Source organism: Perca fluviatilis, chromosome 1, assembly GCF_010015445.1.
Source record: "Perca fluviatilis chromosome 1, GENO_Pfluv_1.0, whole genome shotgun sequence".
NCBI classification, from domain to species: Eukaryota; Metazoa; Chordata; class Actinopteri; order Perciformes; family Percidae; genus Perca; species Perca fluviatilis.
The window spans coordinates 1,676,112-1,684,401 of record NC_053112.1 but is presented as its reverse complement, the minus strand read 5'-3'; the positions used below and the strand labels follow the sequence as shown (position 1 = coordinate 1,684,401).

Sequence of the window (8,290 nt, the reverse complement as noted above, 5' to 3'; positions counted from 1 at the left end):
TGTCAACATGTCTGCCGTGCGAAAGGCCTATAAAGGTACAAGCTACACCTTCTCACACACCTTCCTCCTCCCACCTGTTAGATAAGATAAAGCTCTATCTTTGCTCCATATTAACCAGACAACATCCTGGTATTTCACAATAACCGTGTAAATCAGAGTGAGGTTAAGTGAAGTTTGTCAGAGTGTCAGCCACGCTGCAGTCGAGACAAGTCTCTGTTTCTCTCTGAAAGAAAACTCAAACTGACTTCATCAGGTCTTTCTCAACAACACAGCAGAGTCTCTGCCAAACACTGGTGAGTACAGCTGATCACATTTACACTTTCTACAACCAGGATTAACACTAAACTTCAGCTCTACTCAGGCAGCAAGTTCCTCTCTTTTCATTTCTTGTGAAATTGGTAACAATATAACTATGGCTGTTTGTCCGCAGGCCCACTATACAGTAGCCCACTTTAACAGCTTTAAACAGTCTCTCTGTGTCAGGTCTCAGTACTGGAGTTTAGATTACTTCCTACTTTACTGCTATTATAGCGCGTTTACCGATCGCTTCATGAATACAGCTTCCTCTATCTTCTCTGGCTGTTTCACAATAAAAGCTTTCAAACAGAGAACCAGTGGGAGGCTTTTAATGTGAAGCAGCTGGAGGAAATGTAATGTGTTCAAGTAGCTAGTAGTAGGGGACAAAAATCAGCTCTCAAGTTGGACAGTTTCAGCCATTTCCAGCCTATATATACACTGTCTATGATTCCAGCAGCCTTCAGACTGAACAGGAAGTGACAGAAACACTGTGGTCCGATTGTGATTTAAAATAATGTTATCACACCCATATATCAGATTGTACACAGTCTCCAGTTGTTTTTATTATGACAGAGTAGCTGTCAGAATGCTTCTACATGTGATCTGTTGCTGATTTTAATTACCAACAGACTGTAGATGATCTGTAATCTGAACAGATTTAGTCTCTCTGACTTCTAAACATCACTATCAGCCTCACAACATGTGTTCTGTTCACAATAAAAGTTTTCCACAAGAAAACTAGTGGGAGGCTTTTATTGTGAAGCAGCTAGAGAATATGAACTGTTTGACAGTATATATATATATATATATATATATATATATATATATATATATATATATATATATATATTGACAATGCTTTGCTGAAGCTAAATAGTTGGTCACTCCTCTTAATTCTTCAAGTTAAAACGATACACTATGAGAACCTCTATCTTACAGAGGACTTTACATACACCAAGGTGATGTGTAAGATTTAAGTTTTAACTTGTGCCTTAGAACTTTTTCAGCTGGTGCAACCCTTAAAAGGTTAGTAGTACGTAAACTCCAACCTAATTACAGATAGTTTCAGACTAGTCTATCGTGCGTTCCAAACACAATTTTAACCCGTAGTTACTTTTCAAGTCACAACTCACTCGGTAGTGTTTCAGGCAAAGTCACAACAAACCCTTCTAGCTAGCATTAGCTAGCGGGTACGCGGATACCTAATGCTGAGGTTAGCTAGCTCTAGCTGATACTAGCGATTTCCAATCGGCGACATAATTTGTGCTTCATTTAATAAACATAACCTGTAGTAGTTCTAAGGGTGTCACGATTTCGATTGAAATTAAGTCCCAATCTTGAATATCGAATAAAAATTGAATCGTCGATACTGCCACGCCCCATGTCACGCCCGGGTCGGCTTGTCAAGCGGGAAAAAAAACGTGGTTGAAGTGCTGCGAGTCAGTCAACCTCCTGTAACTTAGTTACCAGCCAATCAGAAGACAGCACGGCAAGTGTGGAAGTATTTTGGATTTCCAGTGAGTTATGTTGACAACGTTTGCGTTGTCAACAAAACAGCCACAGTATGCAAGCTCTGCTATGTGTGTGCCATATTCTGTGTGTTTACCATTGCACATTAGCCTAGCAGTTAGCGGATATTCCTTCTGCTTATAGCTTTATCCCAACAAAACCGCGCACGGTTGAATTTTAGCCTGCATGCACGTTTTGTATCCTAAACAGAGCAGCTTATATTGGTTATATTAGAGAGAAAGACAATTTAGCGGACTGCCCGAGTCGCCCTATTTGCTATCGTTCTGCTCAGCTGCTGTGCTGGCTCGATGGTGTTTTAAGCCCCCAACCAAGCCTTCAAGGTAGCGCTACTACCGTCGTCTTCAACCATAACCATAGTCTAAAAATAGCATAGCAACCTATGCTTAAAAAAAGAAGAAGTAAAAATCGGGAATGTAATCGAATCGAGGATTTGGAGAATCGTGACACCCCTAAGTAGTACACAATCGTATGTGTATTGTTTTGATTACAATGTGCGCTGAATTACTTTACGTTGCTTATTTATCCCTCATGCCCTCCTTAAAAAACGTTACTCTCGACACCTTCGAGGCAAAAATGTCCTCGACACAAAAAACTGTTATTAAATCATCATATATCAATATGCTTTTCTGCTTTTTTTCATAAATCACTTAAACAACTTCTACCTAATCAAAACTACCAAACATTCAATCATTTTCAGGATTTTAACCCTTTAAATGCCAGTTTATGTATTTGAAGTATTTCATTTTTTATTACAAAAAAACAAAAAATATTTTTTTCCATATAATGAATAATATCCAGATGGGGCTTTGGTGGGGATTAGAGGCTTGGATATGTCAAAGATAAGCAACAAAACTGATTTGATTGCATTAGTATTTTTTATGTAATTCCAGATACTCCCTCTGGACACCTTCCAGGCAAAAATGTCCCCATTGACTTCCATTATAACCACATGTTTTGATCTCACTGCCTTTACAGTATAAAACCATGCATTCTGTAATGTCAGCATTTCATTTGGAAGAAAACTAGTCATATTTGACATTTTTACAATATTTCACCAGATTCAACCATTTTGCATGAAATTATAGTTATATTATGGAGCTGTGTGTGTGTGTGTTTGTGTGTGTGTGTGTGTGTGTGTGTGTGTGTGTGTGTGTGTGTGTGTGTGTGTGTGTGTGTGTGTGTGTTTGTGTGTGTGTGTGTGTGTGTGTGTGTGTGTGTGTGTGTGTGTGTGTGTGTGTGTGTGTGTGTGTGTGTGTGTGTGAGTTTGCGTGAACCTGTAAGCAAGCAATGATCATTTTAGGGCTTAAAAAGGCATCTTTTTAAGGATGCATTTCATGTGTCTTTGAAGACGTGCTTGAATAAAAACATTGTCTCCTGCATGTGCTGTAAACTGGCGCATTATTTCAAATGGTTTGTGGGACATGGTGGCCCTGAAGACTGGTCTCCCACTATGGACATTCCCCTTTGGACCGGTACACACCAGCCAAGTGTGAAGTCCCATGTATGTTCGACTCTCTTGAGCATCCACATCACTCCATCCTGAGATTGAACACCCCCCGCGTAGGTTTGTCATTTCCTGAATCAGCTGGATCAAGTCAAGAGTGAAGAAAAGGTCGAAAGAGGATGCCACATCATGGATTCTTGATATGGCATATCTCGTGGGCTCTGGCATCATGCCGGTCGGTGCTTGAATATTGCGCAGCGTCTCAGTATTAGATGGAGACCAGACTTGCCGAATTCTTCACTGTCCATTCAATGTTAGGATGGACAGGATCTTCAGTGTCCTCTCCACTTTCAGAGGAAGGGTTAGAGGCACTCACAGAGTTGGAGGACACCAGTGACCATTTTGTCAGACTCCAGAAACTTGTGTCATCTTCAGATATATATAACTGATGACCTGTCTGATGATAGGGACATTCATAGACAATATTGCATGTTGTATGCACAAGCTAATATGCTGAATCGCGAAATTTAGCATGTGTTCACTGTCTGTGAAGACCACGCTTTTAAAGCTTTTGTACTCCAATGTATACTGCCCATTTGTGGCGGCGCTATAAAAAAGCAGTATGCAGAAACTCAATGTGGCATATAATGATGGCATGAGGCTGCTGCGTAAAATGCCACGATGGAGCAGTGCAAGCCAAATGTTTGTAAGTGTTAATGTATTCACCTGTCCTGCTGTACTCAGGAATCTCATGTTCAGATGTATGTGTAGACTAACGGAGTCATACAACAGCATCATTGTAACACTAGTGAACCCTGCATTGAGTGCAGTTAGGTTCACTTCAAGATTGTGGAACCACTCTGCTTTTAATCTATATGCTAATATCTGAACACTTTTTGTGTATTGTGAATTTTGACTGTTGTAGACATTTCTTATTGTATGTGTTTTATCTTGTATTGTTTGTATTTTGCTATGTTTTGTATTGTGCTATGGACCATTTGTGTGTTAATAAAGAATATGATGATGTGATGAGTCCTGCAGTTGGCTGGAAGATAAAGGCTCCTTCTCTTTGCTCCAGGTCTTTCTCCTTCTCTAGAGCCAGGTGCATAAACACACTAATAGTTGTTTCTGTTTACAACAAATGCAGGAGGCAATGTTTTTATTCAAGCACGTCTTCAAAGACACATGAAATGCATCCTTCAAAAGAAGCCCTTTTTTCACCCAGATTTACACAAACACACAGACACGCATGCATGCACACAGACACACACACACACACACACACTCACAACACACACACACACACACACACACATGGCTCCATAATATAACTGGCAAAAGTAAGGTGCGCTTTTTGACCACTAAAATTATCATTGTTTGTTTACAGATTTTCACAAACTCTCTCTCACACACAGACATGCATACATGCATGCACACACACACACACACACACACACACACACACACACACATGCATACATACACACACACACACCCCCCCCGCATTCATAAAACACACACACACACACACACACCCACACACAAACAAATATACACATATACACAGACACACATACACACACACATATACACACACACACACACACGCACGCTCACACACACACACACACTCACACACAAACACACAGAGCTCCATAATATAACTATAATTTCATGCAAAATGGTTGAATCTGGTGAAATATTGTAAAAATGTCAAATATGACTAGTTTTCTTCCAAATGAAATGCTGATATTACAGAATGCATGGTTTTATACTGTAAAGGCAGTGAGATCAAAACATGTGGTTATAATGGAAGTCAATGGGGCCATTTTTGCCTCAAAGGTGTCCAGAGGGAGTATCTGGAATTACATAAAAAATACTAATGCAATCAAATCAGTTTTGTTGCTTATCTTTGACATATCCAAGCCTCTAATCCCCACCAAAGCCCCCATCTACATATTATTCATTATATGGGAAAAAAATAATTTTTGTGTTTTTTGTAAATAAAAATGAAATACTTCAAATACATAAACTGGCATTTAAAGGGTTAAAATCCTGAAAATGATTGAATGTTTGGTGGTTTTGATTAGGTTAGAAGTTGTGTAAGTGATTCATGAAAAAAGCAGAAAGAAATATTGATATATGATGATTTAATAACAGTTTTTGTGTGCGGGACATTTTTGCCTCGAAGGTGTCCAGAGGGTACAAAATGAATCATTTAAGTATAAAAGACATGTAAGAGTAAAAACACTGGATTTTAAAAATTTGACTGAAAAGAAGGATTCCTTCAAAATGTCATGCCATAAGAAGTAACACAGCAAAAATGATCACAAAATGAAAAAAAACCTTCAGAAAAATGTACAAAAATGACCGAAGAGGGCATGAGGGTCTATTTACATGTATACATAGAGTCTATTTATTTCTATTTCTCACCGTTAATCACCGCAGAGCATCAACAGGGGTCACCACTGTTGTTTATGTGTGTGTGACGTTAAAACCTGTAACTGGGAGTACAACGATCTGCCACGAGGTCACGGGTAGTAACTTATGGGTTTAACGGTAACGGTTTGACAGCCGTTCCAGGGCACTTTCGCGGAGTAGAAGGTTATGTAAACACGGTTACGGGTTGCCTGGAACACAGCATATGTTTGAACTTACACATACGTCTTGCAACTACCACGCACCACCAACCACAACAACAACCCAGTGCAGATAGTTAGGCATTGTATTATCTCAAATGTCTTAAAATATATAGTGTGTTTAGCCATTGTAAACCGGGCCGAGCCCCAAATTTGTACAATGTCTCGGGCCCCCTGTGTGGATATATTCAGTGCTGTTTTGTCAGAGTAGCGAGCTTCACTGTGTTCCTTGTTGCTCACATTTTGGTGCAAGTCAAAACACCTTTTTAAAATAATTAAAACTCTATTTTAATATGTTTTTCTTTTATTCACACTATGTGTAGATATGGCTGCTGCAAACTATCTGCCATCTGAAGATCAGTTTCTGTGCTCCATCTGTCTGGATGTGTTTTTACTGATCCTGTAACCATACTATGTGGACACAACTTCTGCAAAAACTGCATCAATGAACACTGGAATACTAATGACCAGTACCTGTGTCCGATGTAACAAGGTTTTCAACACAAAACCTGAGCTGCATGTCAACACTTTCATCTCTGAGATGGTTGCTCAGTTCAGACAGTCAGCTCAACAGAAAGCCAGCAGCAGCAGCTCAGAGCAACAAGTGTCCAAACCAGGAGAAGTTCCCTGTACGTCTGCACTGGAACCAAACTGAAGGCCCTGAAGTCCTGCCTGGTGTGTCTGGTCTCCTACTGTGAGACTCACCTGGAGCCTCATCTGACCATGTCACGCCTAAAAAAGACATCAGCTGATCGACCCTGTGGAGAACCTGGAAGGCAGGATGTGTACGAAGCACGCATAAACCTCTGGAGCTGTTCTGTAAGACCGACCAGACATGTGTCTGCATGCTCTGCACTGTTTTAGATCACAAGATGCATGATGTTGTTCCTCTGAAAGAAGGATATGAAGGAAAGAAGGTCGAGCTGGGAAGACAGAGGCTGAAATTCAGCAGATGATCCAGAAGAGACGACTGAAGATTCAGGAGATCAAACACTCAGTCGACCTCAGTGAGGAAGATGCAGACAGAGAGATAGCAGAAGGTGTTCAGGTCTTCACTTCTCTGAAGGAGTCTGTTAGAGAGGCCTGAATGAGCTCATCAACACGAACAAAGAGAAGCAGAAAACAACAGAAAAACAGGCCGAAGCTTTCATCAAAGAGCTGGAACAGGAAATCTCTGAGCTGATGAAGAGGAGCACTGAGGTGGAGCAGGTGTTACGCTCTGAAGACCACCTCCATCTTCTCCAGAGTGTCCAGTCCCTAAACATCCAACAACCTCCACCCACCAAGGACTGGACAGAGGTCTGCGTCCATCCATCATCATATGAGGGGACTGTGGTGAAAGCTGTGGTTCAGCTGGAGGAGACACTCAGTAAAGAGATGAAGAAGCTGCTTGAAGCCGAGCTGAAGAGGGTCCAGCAGTATGCAGTGGATGTGACTCTTGATCCTGATACAGCATATCCTAATCTCATCTTGTCTGATGATGGGAAACAAGTGAATCACGGTGATGTGAAGAAGAATCTCCCAGACAACCCAGAGAGATTTTCTAAGTGTGCTTGTGTTTTAGGAAAGCAGAGTTTCTCTTCAGGCAGATTTTACTTTGAGGTTCAAGTGAAAGGAAAAGACTGAATGGGATTTAGGAGTGGCCAGAGAGTCCATCAACAGGAATGACATCACACTGAGCCCTGAGGATGGTTACTGGACTATATGGTTGAGAAATGGAAATGAGTATGAAGCTCTTGATGCCCCTTCAGTCCTTCTCTCTCTGAAGTCTCCTCCTCAGAAGGTGGGGGTGTTTGTGGATTATGAGGAGGGTCTGGTCTCCTTTTATGACGTAGATGCTGCAGCTCTTATCTACTCCTTTACTGGCTGCTCCTTCACTGAGAAACTCTTCCCATTCTTCAGTCCCAGTCTTAATGCTGGTGGTAAAAACTCTGCCCCTCTGATCATCTCTCCTGTCAGAGTAAACTAATCACTTAACTTTGATTAATTTATTTTCATTCAGGGAAACAAATATTAATAATTAGTTTAGATATTATTTTCTATCTTTTTAATGCGGTGATTGATTTATACTTAATTGTTAAGACTTGTTTAATTATATGTATTCCATTACATAGTCAACAAATTCATTTAATGCATTCATCTCTTCAACACTGCATCAGAATATCTATTTTTAAAAAACCTCTGTTAGATCCCTCAGACATTTATTTTAACTTCCAGAAGAAATCAGTTTCAAAAGACACCTTCATTTAAGAGTCAGTCTGCATCCACAATAAATGCAGGTCTTTCCATACATATTAATTGGGGGTAGTGGGTTGCCACAGGGGGAAGATGGAAAAAACGCACCGGTGAAAATTTTGAGACCGATTCAACTTTTGGAGAA

General features: G+C 40.4%; 1 pseudogene; it reads left to right on the top strand.

The window, feature by feature from the left end:
• Positions 1-6,573: 6,573 nt before the first annotated feature.
• Positions 6,574-8,208, top strand: LOC120566877 (annotated as a pseudogene).
• The last annotated feature ends 82 nt before the right edge of the window (positions 8,209-8,290 follow it).